General features: G+C 45.6%; 1 non-coding gene and 1 pseudogene across 1 annotated transcript; both read right to left on the bottom strand.

Annotated features, from left to right (window-relative positions):
• Positions 1–9,847: 9,847 nt before the first annotated feature.
• LOC101608756 lies at positions 9,848–13,241 on the bottom strand (annotated as a pseudogene).
• On the bottom strand, positions 10,972–11,097 carry LOC123463856. Its single transcript, XR_006639227.1, has one exon. It is a non-coding gene; the product is annotated as a small nucleolar RNA SNORA20 (small nucleolar RNA).
• Positions 13,242–17,625: the final 4,384 nt, after the last annotated feature.

A 17,625-nucleotide genomic window follows, 5' to 3' on the forward strand; every position in this document is an offset into this window, starting at 1 on the left:
ATATAAACTTTGCTTATGAGTTAATTTCCCCCCAGAGGAGAGAATGAATAAATCTCCTTCTATTGCTTTTATAGAACAAATATTTAGTGAGAATTGTGGGCCTGGCACTTCCAGATTGCTGGGAATGGCTCTGGGAGCTGGTGTTTGGGCCTTTAAAGCCATTCTAGCCATTCGGCTTTAATTGAGGGACTTGAGTTGAACTTGGGCTCCACTAGCCGCCCCTCTGCAGGGACCCCATTCCTGGAAGCCCAGACAGGAGTGAAGAAAGGGGTGCCTGACAACCAAAATGAGTTGTCTCTACCACTACAAAAGAAATGCAGAATGAAGAATAATGTGTTTACTGAGGTAGGTGAAACGGGACCGCAAGAGCCGTCATAAGGATTCTCCCACCTAGTGATTAGATCTTGATCTTGGCTGAAAGGTCTCTAGAGGGAGGGAGAAAAAGGCAATGAAATGAATGGTGCAAAGACCTAGTGTCTCCTTTCTGATGGGTGCCCCCCCACGCAAGTCTGGGTGCCCATGTCGTAAGAACCACAGGGTAGGCTGGACCTGGGGAGAAATGCTTCTTCCTTTCTAGATTTCTAATTCTCTAGGAGCGTTTGAAGAGTGGAAGGATGAGTTTCTCAAAAGGCAATGATACCAATAAAAGCATTTGGCTTGGAATTTTCTTTGTTAGGAAAACTTTCAATTAATGACCCATTTTTGTTTTGTTGTTTGTTTTTCGAGGTAGGGTCTCGCTCTAGCCCAGGCTGACCTGGAATCCACTCTGTAGTCTCAGGGTGGCCTTGAACTCATGGCGATCCTCCTACTTCTGCCTCCCGAGTGCTGGGATTAAAGGTGTGAGCCACCACGCCCCGCTAATGACCCAATTTCTAAGAGTTCACATCCATAGCATAAAATTGTTCATCATATTGTTCTTTTTAATTTTTTATCTTTATTTATTTATTTGAGAGACAGAGGCACAAAGAGAGGGAGAATGGGTATGCCAGGACCTCTAGCTGCTGCAAATGAACTCCAGATGCATGTGCCACCTAGTGTATCTGGCTTACATGGGTCCTGGGGAGTTGAACCTAGGTCCTGTGGCTTTGCAGGCAAGCACCTTAACCACTAAGCCATCTCTCCAGCCCATCATTTTTTTAAAAATATTTTTTGTTAATTATTTATTTATTTGAGAGCAACAGACACAGGGAGAAAGACAGATAGAGGGAGAGAGAGAGAGAATGGGCGCGCCAGGGCTTCCAGCCTCTGCAAATGAACTCCAGACACATGCGCCCCCTTGTGCATCTGGCTAACGTGGGACCTGGGGAACCGAGCCTTGAACCAGGGTCCTTAGCTTCACAGGCAAGCGCTTAACCGCTAAGCCATCTCTCCAGCCCCCATCATTTTTTTTAAATGAGTAAGTGAGTGAGTGAGAGAGAGAATTGGCACAACAGGGCCTCTAGCCACTGTAACTAGACTTTAGATGTGTGTGCCACATCGTGCACATGTGACACCTTGTACGTCTGGCTTATGTGGGTTCTAAGGAGTTGGACCTGAGTCCTTAGGATTTGAAGGCAAGCCCTTTAATGCCTAAGCCATCTCTCCAGCCTCATTTTTAAAAAATATTTTTATTATTTACAAGCATAGAGGGAGGGCAAGGAAGAGAGAGAATGGGCACACCAGGGCCGGTTGTCACTGCAAATGAACTCCAAACACATGTGCCACATGGTGCATCTGGCTTTACATGGGTACTGGGGATTTGAACTCAGACCCTCAGGCTTTGTAAGCAAGTGCCTTTAACCACTGAATCATCCTTCTAGGCCATCTTATTTTAATTCTGTATGTGATGTCCCATTTTCATTCTTAGAATCATCTGAGAACCTTTTAAAAGTGTGGATACTCTTGAATATATATATATATATATATATATAGTTGTGATTGCTGTTGTTTTTATTTTTATTTATTTGTGTGTGTGAGAGAGAGAGGCAGGCAGATAGAGAAAGAGAATGGGCACACCAGGGCCTCCAGCCACTGCAAATAAACTCCAGATGCAAGTGCCACCTTGTGCATCTGGCTTACATGGATTCTGGGGAATTGAACCTGGGTCTGGGTCCTTTGGCTTTGCAGGCAAGCACCTTAACTGCTAAGCCATTTCTTCAGTCCTTGGATATATTTTTGATTTTCATATGTATTAATATTTTCTTATCATTTTTTTAAGAAAGGTTCTCATGTAGCCCAGGATGACTCTGCATTTCTGGTCCTTCTGATTGGATCTCCCCACTGTGGGATTACAGGTAGGCACCACCATTCCTGTTTTAGTCAATGTTGAGGATTGAATCGAAGGTCTCGTATATTCTAGGCAAACAATATCAGCTGATCTATATCCCCTAGTCCCAAAGGTCTCACATACTTCAGACTGGCCTTAAACTCACTATGAAGCTGATGATGACCTTCAAGTTCTGATTCTTCTGCCTCCACTTCCTGAGTTTACTGAGATTACAGGCATGCAACACTGCACCAGGCTTCCCTCTTTAAAAAAACATTTCTGCCAGGTATGGCGGCATACACCTTTAATCCCAGCACTCAGGAGGCAGAGGTAGGAGGACCACTGTGAGTTTGAGGCCACCCTGAGGTGACACAGTGAATTCCAGGTCAGCCTGGGCTAGAATGAAACTCTATCTGGAAAAAAAAAAAAATTCTGGGGATTGGAGAGATGGCTCAGCAGCTAAGGTGCTTGCTTGCAAAGTCTAAGGACACAGGTTAGGTTCTCCAGATCCCACATAAGCCAGATGTATCTGGAGTTCCTTTGCAGCAGTTAGAGGCCCTGGTGCACCCATTCTTTTCTCTCTCCTTTTCTCACTTTCTCTTCCTCTCTCTGTCTGTAATAAATAAATAAAAAATTTTCTGCAGCCAGGTGTGGTGGTGCATGTCTTTAATCTCAACACTGGGCTGGAGAGATGGCTTAGCGGTTAAGCGCTTGCCTGTGAAGCCTAAGGACCTCGGTTCGAGGCTCGGTTCCCCAGGTCCCACGCTAGCCAGATGCACAAGGGGGTGCACGCGTCTGGAGTTCGTTTGCAGAGGCTGGAAGCCCTGACGCGCCCATTCTCTCTCTCCCTCTATCTGTCTTTCTCTCTGTGTCTGTCGCTCTCAAATAAATAAATAAAAATAAAAATAAATTTAATCTCAACACTTAGGAGGCAGAGGTAGGAGGATTGCCATTAGTTCAAGGCCACCTTGAGAGTACATAGTGAATTCCAGGTCAGCCTGGGCTAGAAAGCAACCAGGCATCAAAAAACCAAAAAAGGGCTGGGGAAATGGCTTAACGGTAAAGGCATTTGCCTGTGAAGCCTAAGGACCCCAGTTTGATTCCCCAGGACCCACATAAGCCAGATGTACAAGGTGGCACATGCGTCTGGAGTTCGTTTGCAGTGGCTGGAGGCCCTGGCGTGCCCATTCTGTCTTTCTCTCTGCCTCTTCCTCTCTCTCTCTCTCAAATAAATAAATAAATGTTTAAAAAAAAGAGAAATTAAAACAAAAAAAAATTCTGAGCACTGGAGAGATGTTAAGGCTCTTGCTTGCAAAGCCTAAGGTTGGATTCTCCAGCACCGATGTAAAGCCAGAGACACAAGATGGTACATGTGTCTGGAGTTCATTTGCAGTAGCTAGAGGTCCTGGCATGCCCATTCTGTCCCTCTCTTCCTCCTGCTCAAATAAATAAATTATTTAAAAATATTTCTGGCTGGGCATGGTGACGCATGCCTTTAATCCCAGCACTTGGGAGGCAGAGGTAGGAGGATTGCCATGAGTTCAAGGCCACTCCGAGACTACATAGTGAGTTCCAGGTCAGTCTGGGCTAGGGTGAGACCCTACCTCAAAAAACAAAACCAGATAGATAGATAGATACATAGATAGATAGATTACAGATAGATAGATATATGATAAATAGATAGATAGATGATAGATAGATAGATAGATAGATAGATAGATAGATAGATAGATAGATGATAGATAGATAGATAGATGATAGATGGATAGTTTTTTTCTGGAGCTAGGACTGTAGCTGTTGGTACGTCAGGAGGGCAACATAATGGAGACCCTGTCCAAGAGCGGGGAGCAGTGCACTGGTTGGGGAAGAGTGAAACATCCATTCTGCAGCAGGGGCTTGTGCAGGCTGGACACCTTACTTTTTGGGGTGCTAGGCAATCAAGCCTAGGGCCTCGTGCATGTAGGCAAACACTATTGTGCTGAGCTACATGCCAGCCCGAGGCTGGGTACCAAGAAGGGTCAGTTCTGATCAAGTCAGCATGACGTGCACTTACCATTCTACAAGAGGCTTCACGGCACGCTGGTTGGGTCAGTAAACAATGTCTTGTTCCACATTTTTTTTTTTTCATTTCTGCTTTTGTGAGACAGGGTCTCATGGAGCCCAAGGCTGACTTCTAATCCTTTGTGTAGCTGAGGATGACCTTAAACTTCTGATGACACACAGGTGTGTGCCTGCCTGCCTGGTTGTGCTCCATTGGGTGTGTAAGAGAGATGTATGCATGTGTGTGTGCCCATGAGGTGCCCCATGTGCTTGCTTGTGGTGGAGTGTGCTCACCTGTGGTGGCCAGAGGGAAATATTTTTTTAAACTTTTTTGTGTGTTTTTTAGAGATAAGGTTTCATTCTAGTCCAGGCTAACCTGAAATTCACTATGCAGTCTCAGGCTGGCTTCGAACTCATGGTGATCCTCTTACCTCTGCCTCCCAAGTGCTGGGATTAAAGGTGTGTGCCATCACGCCCAGCTGTTTAAAAGCCTTTTTTTTTCTTCAAGATAGGGTCTTGCTCTAGCCCAGGCTGACCTGGAATTCACTATGGAGTCTCAGGGTGGCCTCGAACTCATGGCAATCCTCCTACCTCTGCCTCCCGAGTGCTGGGATTAAAGGTGTGCGCCACCACGCCTGGCTAAAAGCCTTTTTTATTGACAATTTCCATAAGTAAAAACAAAAACCATGACCATTACTCCCTCCCACCACTCCCCCTTTCCCCCAGAGGGGAATTCTGAGTGCTCTGCGCCATCACTCTTCCGTTTGTTCTTAAAAGAACTAGATCTCTTATTGATCCTACAGCTTGCACTTTTGTTTTGTTTGTGTGAGCTCCAGTGATTTGTGGGTTTCTGCAACCCCACAGCACTGAGGTTATAGACATGTGTGACTACACTCGGCTGTTTAGTAGATCCTGTCAGGCTTAAACAGTAAGTCCTCTTAACCACTGAGCCCTATACTCGATGATAATTTCTTTTTTAGAGAGAGCAAGAGCGAGCGAAAGAGAATTGGTGTACCAGGGCCTCAGCTACTAAAATCGAACTCCCGACGCTTGCGCCACCTAGTGGACATGTGTGACCTTGGACTTGCCTCACTTGTGTGCGTCTGGTTTACATGGGATCTAGAGAGTTGAACAGGGATCCTTAGGCTTCGCAGGCAAGCGCCTTGACCACTTTCCCCTTCACAATTCCACTCTCCATCATATCCCCTCCCTCTCGCCATTAAGTCTCTCTTTTATTTCGATGGTTTTGTTTGTTTGTTTCTTTGTTTTTTGGTAGGGTCTCACTCTAGCCCAGGCTGACCTGGAATTCACTATGTAGTGTCAGGGTGGCCTCAAACTCGCCTCTGCCTCCCCAGTGCTGGTGTGTGTGCCACCTCGCCTGGCTTCCATTCATGATTTTTGAGAACATGTTGGCTCTGGTATTTACATGCTGCTGCGCTTGTGTCCCGGGCTGTGTCCCCTCTGCGTCCCTCTCCCACATTGCAGTTCTGAACCCATTTTGCTCCTGAGGATGGCCTCACCACACCGCGGGGGAAGAAGTCTTACCTGAACATTTCAAACGACCTGGTGCCTCCCTGCTTGGCCCTGTGCAGAGGAGCGTGAGACTGTGCCCGTGAGGACAGTCACGGTGCCAGTTCCCCCACGGGGAGCAGAAAGCTTCCAGCCTCGGCAGGAGACTGCACGGATGACTTCTCTTCTCTTCGGGGATGAACTAAGGTGATAAAAGTAAAAATGAGGCCGGTGACAAAATGTCATTGCGACTGCAATATGATCCACAGAGCTTTCATAATCCTTTCTCTCAGTGCTCATAGGCCTTCTCCCGTAGGATTGTTTCTGGACTTGCCCAAAGCTCAGCATGCCCTTTCCACTTTCTGCAAGGTCAGGTTAGAAACTTTTTAGATAACATTTGTAATGTCCTGGACCCTTAAAAGTTTATAGTGTCAGGCTGGAGAGATGGCCTAGGTCCCACGTTAGCCAGATGCACAAGGGGGCGCACGTGTCTGGAGTTCGTTTGCAGAGGCTGGAAAGCCCTGGTGCGCCCATTCTCTCTCTCTCCCTCTATCTGTCTTTCTCTCTGTGTCTGTCGCTCTCAAATAAATAAATAAATAAATGAATAAAAAAATTAAAGTTTATAGTGTCAAGTACTTTAGTGTGAGTTAGTTTTCACTATTATAGCATTCAGGAAATTAGCAATTTGCTTAATCCAAGAGACGGACCATACAGATGCCTGGATTGTGTAGAAAAATCAAATGGCCTCACCATCTGTAGCTCCCACCCAGGAGGACAGTCAGCTGTCAGGTCATATTTGGGGGAAGAAAGGAGGCTGCAATGTCTAGCAACACCCAGGATGCCAGGCAGTCCCCTCGGAAACTGGCCCCAGGTGGCAGACTTAATTAAACACTTACCTGATTTCACCTCTACTCTACGTACATATATGAGAGGGAGGGCAGACAGAGAGAAAATGAGGTGTACCAGCCACTGCAAACGAACTCAGACGCACGCACCACCTTGTGCAACTGGCTTTGCCTGGCTACTGGGGGATCGTACCTGGGTCCTCTGGTTTTGCAGGCAAGAGCCTTAACCTCTAAGCCATCTCCCCAGCCCTGCCTCACTTTTTTTTTTTAAACTCTCTTGACAACTTCCATATGCCTCCACTTTTGACTCCAAAGCCAGCTAGGACCCTCTACGGAAGCAGATAGCAGATCCTTAGCTTTCAGCATCCACCACCAACTCACCTGTGCCCACAGTCTCCAACCAAGGCACGGCTGGAGTTGGTCCTTTCCAGGGGGAAGCCCCCCTTCACCCCACCCTACCCCACCCCACCCGTCAGTCTCCCAGAGCTCAGTGATGTGTGCGGCCGTCGCTCTTGCAAGGGTCTCTAGCCACTACAAGGGAACTCCAGATGCATGTGCCACCACGTGCATCTGGCTTATGTGGGTTCTGGGAAGTTGAACCCAAGTCCTTAGGCTTCTCAGACATGCACCTTAACGGCTGAGCCATCTCTCCAGCCCGTGTCCTCCTTTGTTGGTCTTGTTTCCACACACAAAGATAAAATGGAGCCGGGCGTGTTGGCGCACACTGTTAATCAGGAGGCAGAGGTAGGAGGATTGCTGTGAGTTCAAGGCCACCCTGAGACTACATGGTGAATTCCAGGTCAGCCTTGGCTACAGTGAGACCGTACCTCGAAAAAACAAAAAGCAAACATCAACAAAAAAAAAAGAGGGATGCCTGCCTTTGTTATTTTGTTATTTATTTATTTATTTATTTGAGAGAGAGACAGAGAGAGAGAGAGACACAGAGAGAGAGAGAGAGACAGAGGAAGAGACAGAGAGAGAGGATGGGCTCACCAGGGCCTCCAGCCACTGCAAATGAACTCCAGACACGTGCGCCCCCTTGTGCATCTGGCTTATGTACATCCTGGGAATCGAACCGAGGTCCTTAGGCTTTGCAGGCACTAACCACTAAGCCATTTCCCCAGCCCCTTGCCTTTGGTTTTCAATCCAATGCAGAGAAACACAGACTCCTGCAGCTGGGAAACTGGACAGCACAATTCCGTGGATGAGTGGTCCACATACTGCTGGTTAGTACCAGCATCCCTCGGTCCAGACAGTTCCATGCCTCTCCTCTTTGGAGATCTACCATGTACAACATACTCATATACTGAAATTTCTTCAAACAACAAAAAACAAGTTGGGGGGGCATGGAGGGCATTACCATGGGATATTTTTTATAATCATGGAAAATGTTTTAAAAAATGTGAAAAAAAATAAATTAAATTAAAAAAACAAAAAAAAACTTTACAGTAAAAGCTTGTTCTAATTCATGTGAACAATTACTAGGTAAGTATGGAATGTGTCATGGAGAATATGATTAATCTTGAGTTTTCACTTGAGCAAAATAAAACCAAGAGAAATGTGGTCTACTATATTTACACAATTTTTTTTTTGTTGTTCACTTATTTATTTATTTATTTGAGAGCAACAGACACTGAGAGAAAGAGGCAGAGAGAGAGAGAGAGAGAGAATATGGGTGCACCAGGGCCTCTAGCCACTATAAACGACCTCCAGACGCGTGCGCCCCCTTGTGCATCTGGCTAACGTGGGTGCTGGGGAACCGAGCCTTGAACTGGGGTCCTTAGGCTTCACAGGCAAGTGCTTAACCACTAAGCTATCTGTCCAGCCCAAGGTTACACAATTTTGATGGCAGACTCAGACTAAATTCCCTAAGCTCCTGGCCCTGGGCCATAAGGACAGGGCAGCTAGGTTTTTGGTTTTCTTTTTTTATAAACAGATTTTTTTTCAAATTTTTTTAATTAAAAACTTCCATGATTATAAAATATATCCCATGGTAATGCCCTCCCTCCCCCCACTTTCCCCTTTGAAACTCCACTCTCTATCATATCCCCTCTCCCTCTCAATCAGTCTCTTTTATTTTGATGTCATGATCTTTTCCTCCTATTATGATGGTCTTGTGTAGATAGTGTCAGGCACTGTGAGGTCATGGATATCCAGGCCATTTTGTGTCTGGGGGGAGCACGTTGTAAGGAGTCCTACCCTTCCTTTGGCTCTTACATTCTTTCTGCCACCTCTTCCTCAATAGACCCTGAACCTTGTAAGGTGTGATAGAGATATTGCAGTGCTGAGCACTCCTGTCACTTCTTTCCAGCACTATGATGCCTTCTGAGTCATCCCAAGGTCACTACCTTCTGAAAAGAGAAGATTCTCTACCAAAAGTGAAAGTAGCATTAATATAAGGGTATAAACATTAAAAGAAGTGCTTACTGGGCAGTTTGATAAGCATGGTATATACATTAAGCCAGACAGCAGCAGATGTTACACCCCTAGGGCTCATGACTATGCCTTAAACAAATTCTTTTTACATTTTATTTATTTATTTATTTGAGAAAGAGGGAAGGAGAGAGGAAGAAGCAGATTGAGAGAGACTGGGTGCACCAGGATCTCCAGCCACTGCAAATGAACTCCAGATGCATGTGCCACTTTGTGCATCTGGCTAACGTGGGTACTGGGGAATTGAACATGGATCCTTTGACTTTGCCAGCAAGCACCTTAACCACTAAGCCATTTCTCCAACTGGGGTTTTTGTTTTGTTTTGCTGATTTTCCAAGGTAGGGTTTTACTCTAGCCCATTCTGACCTGGCACTCACTCTGTAGTCTCAGGCTGGCCTCAACTCACAGCACACCTCCTACCTCTGCCTCCTAAGTGCTGGGATTAAAGGTGTGTGTCACCATGCCTGGCTGGCAGCTAGGTTTTATAGCCTGTTTCTGGTATTTTCTCAAAGGCCAAGGTGTCATATTTTGAGGTACAGTATCCTGAATACTACTGCTGTCCCTATAAAGATTTGAGAAGCTGGGTGTGGTGGCTCACACTTTTAAAGCCAGCACTTGGGAGGAAGAGGTAGGAGGATTCTTGTGAGTTCAAGGCCAGCCTCAGACTGCATAGTCAATTCCAGGTCAGCCTGGACTAGTGCAAAACTCTACCTTGGGGGCGGAGAAGGGGGAAGAGTTTGAAAGGAGGCCTTTATCATCATGTGCACTTTTTTTCTCAGGTTGACAACTTGCTGTACTTTAATGTGTTACATTCAAGGAGTAAGACACTGAATCTAATACTGTCATAAATAAAAAGGGAAATCAGTCATCAAGGGCTCCAGAGTGAACAGCATTTTCATAACTTCCATGTTTATCGTCTTTACTTTCTGGGTGTAACTTTATAAGATCATCAATCTGAAGAATGGTAATGGCAGCTTCTGTTGCAAATTTCAAACTCTTCACTTTGACTACGGTGGGTTCAAACACCCCAGCTTGCTTGTTGTCCCATGGCTTCCCATTGACCAAATCAAGACCAGTCCGTTTCAGATTTTTACATTCTGGGTTAACTTGAGCCTCGTTATGAAAAGCTCGTAATTTAGCAACAAGGTCCGTGGCATCTTGGGCAGCATTCACTGCCAGCGTGTTAGGAATAACAAGAAGAGACCTTGCAAACTCTGCAATAGCAAGCTGCTCTCGAGACCCCTGGGGAGAAACAGCAAGGTCTCAGACAAGGAACAGGAACACAAGCCAAGCTCACCTCCTGTCCACTCGAAAGCAAGCTCCTCTTACCATGCTGGTTGCGTAGTTTTCCAGGTATATGGAAAGGGCTGCTTCTACAGCACCCCCACCTGGGACCACAGATTTTGACTCCAGAACTCTCTTCACCACACAAAGAGCATCGTGTAAAGAGCGCTCCATCTCATCACACATGAAGTCGTTTGCCCCACGTAAGATAATTGATGCCGATGGACGGGCCTTTGTACTATTAAAAACAAAAGGTGTAAAGGTTTGAGATTTCTATAAAAAGAAGCTGTGGGCTGGAGAGATGGCTTAGCGGTTAAGCGCTTGCCTGTGAAGCCTAAGGACCCCGGTTTGAGGCTCGGTTCCCCAGGTCCCACGTTAGCCAGATGCACAAGGGGGCGAACACGTCTGGAGTTCGTTTGCAGAGGCTGGAAGCCCTGGCGCGCCCATTCTCTCTCTCCCTCTATCTGTCTTTCTCTCTGTGTCTGTCGCTCTCAAATAAATAAATAAATAAATAAAATTATTTAAAAAAAAAAAGAAAGCTGTATGTTCATCTGTCACAAACACCCTTGATTCAGTTCTGCCTACACAAGATAATTATGCACACTGCACGAAGAACAATGTCTAGACCATGCAGAGGAGATGAAACGCTTCCCCTCAACCTGCAGTGGCCCAATATTGTTTTATCCCATGCGTATAACTGCTCATATCACTGAGAGACTACAGCAGCAAATAAATGGGAAGAAGTGTACCAACACTGTCCACACAACTTGTTTATAATCTAAAGAGGAGCTTACTTTTTGATTAAGATCAATTCATCATCACAGATTCTCTCCTGTACCACCTCTTCTGCTTGTTCCAACATTGTAACTTCAAAAGTTTCCTCACCTTCCAAATTGGCCAGGGTTGACAGTATAGTTTCTGTAAGAGAGAACTTTTCCAGTTATATGTAATGTTGGTACTGAGAGTGGGTTATCTGCTGTTAGACACCTGACCTTGTAGCTTTGGCCTTTTGGAGCTGATTTTCAAGAGGAATATGGAAGGATTTGAAACCTTGGCCTGAGAGATGCCTTGCTGTGCTATAAGTACAGCTTAATGGATTGTTCTGGTCAGAGTTAACAGATCTGAATGCAAAAAGAACTATGGACTGTGAGGGTGAGAAGGAGCCTTGCCTGGACTGGGCTAGAAGCAGTTTGTGAGAGGCTTGCTGTTATGCCCATGTCCTGAGGACTTGTGCAGGGTTGCATTGCATAGAAATAGACTGATGTGAGCAGAGGGATATAGCACAAAAAAATGAAATCTTTGGGTCTAAGCTGCTGCCCATTCAACTGCAATTGTTTGAGAGATTACAACCATTGAGATTGGGCCAGCAGGCCTGCACTGGGACAAGAGAAAAAACGCAGTCTTTTGAAACAGCCTGAATGCTAAAGGAATGTTTTGTTCTTCAAAGTCTATTTTACTCCACCTGGTATTGTGGAGTATAAAAAAAGAAAGAGAGGGTCACTGAATTTGCAACACTGTCTTGTGTTTTGGAAATTGCCATGGGCAGTGTGAAGCAGGATTGCCTGCATGGAGACCTGATGGAGCTGTGAGGATGAACCGTGGCTTTCAGTGGAGACCCAGTAGAGATGCCGGGACCGCGAGATGGCTGCTGAGAGCTTTTGGCCCCAGATGGAGTTTTCCAGGACTGTGAGTAGCCTAGCTAGAGTGTATTGTTGGGGGTGGGCTTATGGGTGTTATAACCAGCTTCCTCTTGCCAGTGTTTGGCATACTCTCCTGTTCCTGTTGTCCACCTGATGTGGGCCAGGAGGTGATCTGCTCATGCCATCGTTTTCTCCTGCCATCGTGGAGCTTTCCCTGGAGTCTGTAAGCCAAAATAACCCCCGTTTTTCCCCCACAAGATGCTCTTGGTCAGGTGATTTCTGCCAGCAATGCGAACCTGACTACAACATATGGCCTCTATATGTTTGTGACAGAATTTCAAGTAAAGATGTTTTGGAAGCTGCTTAGTGCCAAAACCCAGTGTGAGAAGAACTGTGACACAGTCCCACACCAGCATGAAGTCGTCTGCGTGACAGCTGGCAGAAGACGTGCCTTAAGAAGCCTTAGCTTAAAGTTCTTCTTCAAGACTCTTCTAACGGCCACCGCGCCAGCCTCCACAAAGCACTTCAGACACGTATTGTCAATCCCACCAGTGGTGAGAATTACGTTGGCACCAGTTGCCAGGCTCTTCTGAATTTTCTCCTTGGTGATATCTGATTCTGTCTGTCTAATTTGGTCCAATTTCTCAGGATCTGTAATAATAACTTGCACACCAGATTTCATCTTTGTTTTCTGCAGGCTGAAGTCAAGACAAGCAATTTTTGCATTAATGTTCCCTTGGGCATGCTAGTAAATGAATATGGGATAAGGTATCTATAACAATGCTAGAGTTTACAAAATAACATCTACCCTTAAAACCACAAGAGTGCAGTAAGATATATGTAAGCACAACTTAGGTTCTAAGTATATTAAACCTTAGAAGTTTGATGGCAGTTAAGTGTCCAAAACTTAATTCATATCCATCCCAACACTTTACATATGCTTAAGTTATAAGATATAAAGTATATAAACTACAAAAAGCTAGTCTGAACTGTAGCAATTCCATGCAACTGGATCCTGAATCTCACCCTGAGATCCCACCACACAGTTGAGTGCATAGCCATTGATCAGCATGCTTCCATCTGACTTCTCCCATGGGCTTTCAGAACATTAACTGAATTGACTGGATATTGAGACTGGCCTCTTGTGTCTGTGTATTTAACAGCAAGTCCAGCATCCACTACCATGTTGGAGAAGAAATCACCATTTACTCCAATAATTTTGGAAGGCATGGGTGTCTTAGCAGCATTAATTAGATAATCTCTTCCAAGTTCACGTGTGTTAACAATTACATTTTCACTGATATAGCACACTGCTTCCTTGCAAGCAAGTTGATGGATTTTCTGTTTGACTAATTCATCTGCATTTATTAGAAGTTCTGCTGCAATAATAACCACTGAGGTAGTTCCACCTGCAACATTTTTTTGTTGTTGTCTTTTCAAGGTAGGGTCTCACTCTAGCTCAGGCTAACCTGGACTTCACTATGTAGTCTCAGGGTGGCCTCGAACTTATGACAATCCTCCTACCTCTGCCTCCCAAGTGCTGGGATTAAAGTCGTGCGCCACACATCTGGCAAGAGTGTACTTCTTAATGACAGGAATTGAGAGTAGGATAGCCCCATTTTGTAGGTAGCTAGTCAGGGTTACAGGCCTCCAAAGAGTCAACAGGTATCTGTATATCCTGACAGATTTTAAAATGAATTGTATGTCACCACTGATAAATCCAGAGAACAGTCTAGGAACTGAAATTCACAGAGGCCTGATTCATCAAGATGTCCGCTGACCACAAGCCTTTGTTCTTTTTCACTTCCGGGTACTCCCTTCTCCTAGGAACCTTCTGGCGGGCCATCTTCCCAGAAGCAGGAGCTCATCGGACTATCAGGAGCCCCCACATACATCCCAAGTAAACAACTCCATCCATCCTGACTCGAGGCCTCATTTATATCCCCAAGGGTATAAGAAACCCTGATGCCAGCTACTGTGTCGTTTCCCATTCAAGACCTCTCCCAATTTGGGAGTTTTCTGCTTTACTTTCTCTAAAATACAACCTCACTTGCCCTTCTGCTGTGTCTGCGCTCACTGTTTCAAGAGGATCTGAAGAGAAGCCAAGAAATCCAGTAACAGCAGAGCTCTCCCAAGAGACCCACCCTTCTGGAGCTGGGCTGCCAGTGCCATATTGACATTTGCTTTTTCTTGGGCCACTATACATATAGACACACAGTCTGTATTCTGCCATTTCCATGAAAGAGAAGCTTAGCTGATGATATGAATGCTAGCTGTCTCTTCAACACACTGAGGATTTGGAAGGGCATCAGGCTCCACACTTTGCCTCCTATTTGTCTATTTTTAAGATATTATATATATTTTGAAATGCGACCTTACTAGTGCTTTGTTCTACACAGACAAATAACTTTTTTCATGAATAATCTCAAGAGATTGACTTTGTTAGATCTTAGAAGCAGATACCTCAAAGTGTGGCACTTTGACCTGCTAAGCTGGGTCTTCTCCTGCCCTTGTCTCTCATCTTCTTTGATCCTTTCTCTCCAGGCTCAAGAAAGGCTTTCTCTGAAGTTTCCTTATCCTTCCCAGAAGGAATGCAATCATTATGCAATCTCATTAGCTAGGAAGGATTAAGCATTGGAGAAGAGACTGAAAATCACACACAGCAACTGTTCCCAAGAAGCTCTGACTCAGGCCAGTGTCTGGTATGGGGGTCCATTCATTTTCTTACAAACAAATCATTTACTGGGGGTCTGGAGAGATGACTCAGCAGTTGAGAGCACTTCTTGTACAAGCATGAAGGCCCAAGAGACTCTCTGACTTGGATCTACAGGACCCACATCAAAAGTTAGGTGTGGCCAGGCAAGCCTGTAAGTCCAGTCCCATAGGGGAGCAGACTCAAGAAACAGCAAAACTTGCAAAAAAAAAAAAAAAAAACCAGACTGGAGAGATGGCTTAATGATTAAGGTACTTGCCTGTGAAGCAGATTCAATTCTCCAGTACCCACATAAGCCAGATGCACAAGGTGGCATATGCATCTGGAGTTTGTTTGCAGTGACTAGAGGCCCTGACACACCCATTCTTTCCCTCTCTGTCTCTTTCTCTCTCTAAAATAAGTAAATAAAATACATTTTTTTAAAAAACCTGCAAGCTCTAGGATCAATAAAAGACTAGTTCAAAGAATGGTTGGAAGAGTAAAGGAGTGGGTCACCTGATGTTCCGCTCCAGGCACTGCAGGCAAGAGCAAGAGGTGCCACATGGGGACGCAGCACAGACACGTGTGCCTATACCACACACACGGGCACACACACACGGGCACATAGTATAGACACATGTGCCTACACCACACACACACGAGAAATCACTTATTGCCTCTCTAAAATTACCTGAAGCCCTTACTTCTCTTTCCATCATGAAGATGCTATTTAAGCCTCCATCATTTGGCCCTTCATTAAAAAAAAAACAAACTTTATTTACTTATTTGAAAGTAGAATGATACAAAGAGAGAGAGAGAGAGAGAGAGCACATGGACACGCAGGACCTCTAGCCACTGCAAACAAACTCTAGATGCATGTGCTACTTTGTGCATCTGCCTTATGTGGGTCCTGGGGAACAGAACTGGGTCCTAAGGCTTTACAGGCAAGCACCTTAACCATGGAGCCATCTCTCCAGACCCATTCCTCCCCTCCCCCCGAGATAGGTCTCACTCTAGCCCAGGCTGACCTGGAATTCACTATATAGTCTCAGGGTGACCTTGAACTCAGTGATCCTTCTACCTCTGCCTCCCAAATGCTTTTTATTTATTTATTTATATTTTTAAGACAAGTAAGGCAGACCTATGTGTAACAGGAAGGCCTTGAGCTCACTGTATAACCCAGACTGACCTTGAACATGATTCCCGGCTGCCTCTGCCTTCCTAGTGCTGAGCTTACAGGAAGTGCCATCACGACCAGCTGCTTCGGATGCCTCTTTCCTGATTCCTCCTCCTCCTCCTCCTCTTCAAGATACAGAATCTGTTTCTCAGGCTGGCTTTGAACTCCTAGGTTCAAGTAATCCTCGTGCCTCAACCTCCCGAAGAGCTGAGACTACAGGCATGCACTTATCTGCATCTCTGGGTTTTGAGTTTCATATTTCTCATGTCTCTTGTGCACATTAATAACTCTGTATGCCTTTTTATCTTGTTAATCTGTTGTCTGTCGCTTAGCAAACTCAAGTACTGGGCAAGTGGGAATTTCCCTGTAACATCATGAAAAAAAAACCCAAAAACGTTAAGGTTAGTCTGGGTCGGCACAGCCAGGGCCAAGGCTGTGGGCCTGTAGAAACCCTGTCTGGATACCTGTGGGGTCGCCGTTGGCTGGGTTGGGCATCGCCACGCTGCAGAGAGCTGTCATAGCACAGACAGAGGTGCTGGGCTGTCACTGCCCTGAGCAGTCAAGTGTCTACCCAGACACCGGCCAGGAGCTAAGCAGGACTTGAGCAGCTCTGCGCAGGCGTGGGTCTCAGGATGCTGCTTTGGTCTAGTGTGAGCCATCAGCCCGTCCTGGAAGCTGCTTGTGCAGAAAAATAGCCCGGGGTGCCGACCATGTGGGCATAAAGAAAACAAATTGTTGCTTAAAAGCTAACCCATGAGAGGGAGGCTCTGAAAGCGACGGTGAGGCCCTCCATTCCCAGGTGCACTACGTGGACGGAAAGAAGCGGAGGTTAACTTCAAAAGATCCAAGATGGGCCAGAGCTTCTGAATTCAATTGATTAGGCATCCTGCAGCTTCCCTTCCCAGCCATCCCAGCTGGACATGGAGCCTTCAAAGACACCACCTTGGCTTGCGGAGACTTAATCACCACTGGAAACGAAGCCGATCAGGCGCTGGGTTATTCTACTGCACGAACCAAGACTTTATTAGAGAAACGTCTTTGCTCGGTGTTTAAAATAAAGACGCTGAAAAGCCAGGCGTGGTGGCGCACACCTTTAATCCTAGCACTTGGGAGACAGAGGTGGAAGGGACTACAGAGTGAGTTCCAGGTTAGCCTGGGCCTGAGTGAAACCCTTCCTTGAAAGAAAAACCTAAATAAGAAAACAATAAAATGAAGTAAAATTTAAAAGTAGCTGATTTTTTATAATCATGGAAAATGCTAATAAAAATTAAAAAAAATAAAAAATAAAAATAAAAAGTAGCTGAAACTTCTACTACTGGTGAGTGACTGTGATCCAGCCACGTAAGGGAAGCAGGAACACAGCGGCTGGAGGACCCACAGGGTCAGCACAGAAAGAAGGTCATTATTGAGGATGACTCCTCCTACACCAGGCCCCATCTTTGTGTGGCACGCATTCTCATGCCCATGCTGTGTGCCTTCTCGCTGGGGAAAGAAAAATCAAAAACCACGACGCTGGTAAAGCCCAGGTTCCAGTGACACATGGAAAGGGACTGCAGCCACTACTGGACCAAAGTGTCAGATCTTGACAGGAGGTTCAGAGAAGACTTTTGCAGTGATGTCTGGGGAGGCAAAGACCACTCTATTGCTTCAGGTCAAAGGAGAAATCACCGAAGACCTTTACTAGCCAAGAGACAGGACTAAAAGGAGCCCTGCTGGTCTTCCGTGGTCAAAGGACTGGCCATAGGTCTCCACTGTGGTCT

This window comes from Jaculus jaculus, chromosome 9 (genome assembly GCF_020740685.1).
Source record: "Jaculus jaculus isolate mJacJac1 chromosome 9, mJacJac1.mat.Y.cur, whole genome shotgun sequence".
Taxonomy (NCBI): domain Eukaryota; kingdom Metazoa; phylum Chordata; class Mammalia; order Rodentia; family Dipodidae; genus Jaculus; species Jaculus jaculus.